Raw genomic sequence first — 1,834 nt, 5'->3', positions numbered from 1 at the left:
TCCTCCCACCCCCCCCACCCGTTCCCCTTCTCCCCCTTCCCCTTCCCCCTCTCCCCCCACCCCTTCCCCCCACCCCTTCCCCCTCTCCCCCCACCCCTTCCCCCTCTACCCCCACTCCCTCTCCCCCACCCCTTTCCTCTCTCCCCCACCCCATCACCCCTCTCCTCACCCCTTCCCCTTTCCTCTCTCCCCCACCCCGTCACCCCTCTCCCCCACCCCTTCCCCTGACCCCTTCCCCGTCTCCCCTCACCTCCACCCTCTCTCCCCCACCCGATCCCCCCTTTCCCCCCTCCCTCCCCCCTCTCTACCTCCACTCCCTCTCTACCCCTCCCCCTTTCCCCCACCCGCTTCCCTCCCATCTTCTCTACCCGCCCCCTCCCCCAACCAAACAAACCCATCAACTATTTTATCTCCCTCAGCTCCACAGTGTGAGACAGGGGATAGCAGGGAAGCAGGAATATTCCAGCCCCACGCTCTCCAGACTCCCGCTGCCAGCAGAAAGGATGTATTTCTGAGAAATTGTGCAGAGCAAATATTCAATATTTGGATTGACATCATGTTCAGTTCACATTCAACAGGAAACGAGAATTGTGGAACTTCGGAACAGCAAGTGTTGATAATATTTCTGCCCCGCTTCGAACCAGGGTCTTTTTGCGCATGCACAGTGATTGTGATAATCCTGACAACACAAAACCTTTCCTTGGTGGAGGTCTCAACTGAAAATAAAAGACAACGATATCATTGATAAACCAGATTACAAAACACTGAACTAACTTCCCTGGTGGTCTAGTGGTTAGGATTCGGCGCTCTCACCGCCGCGGCCCGGGTTCGATTCCCGGTCAGGGAACAAAATTTATTGCTTGAACAATCTGTTTAAACAGATTTGAAGTAATTATTGATGTGAAACAGTTCTGTCAGAATCAGTGGACTGAAATTTGTTGTTTCCAGTCACGTGGGCAACTGGCCAGGAGCAAATCCAGAGCCAGAAAGGGACAGAGATCGGCTGGAAAGGGACAGAGATCGGCTGGAAAGCGACAAAGATGTTAATCCAGGTTAAAATCTGGGTGGTAATGGGCCAGATGTTTATTAACAGAGTTGGCGCTGCTGGAGCCTTTAACAACCTGACACAAATCGACAGCAATCAGCCGGAACGTGCAGGTTTGAGAGAAGCTTTCTGAACCGTCAGAGCTGGAAACGGGAGTCAGTGAAAGATATTCTTTCGGGTTTGAATGTGTACAGAGCTGTGGAAGGGAAGAGGAAATGTCACATCATTAGTCAGAAAAATATTAACTGTAAACATGAACTAGTGATTTTTCCACACTCTGAAATTTAAAACAAAACGGCGATGCTCCTGCCCGTTTTTGAACCAGTAACCTCTCGAGTGTTATGCCAATGTGGTAACCATTACACTACAGAACCTTTCGGTCAAAATGACTTATTGAATTTCAAACTGTATAGTGATGCTGCACTTGGTTCTCACACATTGAATTAATCTATGTGAACAGACATTTCACAATTCTGCACATCATGGACGTGCCAGCTTTTTTCTAATGTGTTGTCCAGTTATAAAATAACCTTCCCTTACTCCATAATACTTCTTTACTTTTCCATCTCGAATCATTGCCGACTCCCTTCGGAACAATCTGAGCTGAAAAAAGAAACAATATTGAAAAAAGTGCAGGAGCATCTGCAGTGTCCCTGCACAAAATGAAAATTAATGAAAATTACGAAAATTAACAACATTCTGCTGGCCCAATGACATGAAGAATTAGACTTGAAATTCTAAACAAAACAGGATTAATAAAAATATGTTGGCATTCGATTTCATATTGAA

At 47.5% G+C, this 1,834-nt stretch overlaps 1 non-coding gene across 1 annotated transcript; it reads left to right on the top strand.

Moving 5' to 3' along the window:
* Window positions 1-775: 775 nt before the first annotated feature.
* Window positions 776-847, top strand: trnae-cuc (transfer RNA glutamic acid (anticodon CUC)). Its single transcript has one exon. It is a non-coding gene; the product is annotated as a tRNA-Glu (tRNA).
* Window positions 848-1,834: the final 987 nt, after the last annotated feature.

Source organism: Mustelus asterias, chromosome 23 (assembly GCF_964213995.1).
Source record: "Mustelus asterias chromosome 23, sMusAst1.hap1.1, whole genome shotgun sequence".
NCBI lineage: Eukaryota > Metazoa > Chordata > Chondrichthyes > Carcharhiniformes > Triakidae > Mustelus > Mustelus asterias.
Note: the sequence above shows the minus strand (reverse complement) of the source record. Positions and strands in the feature narration are given on the sequence as shown.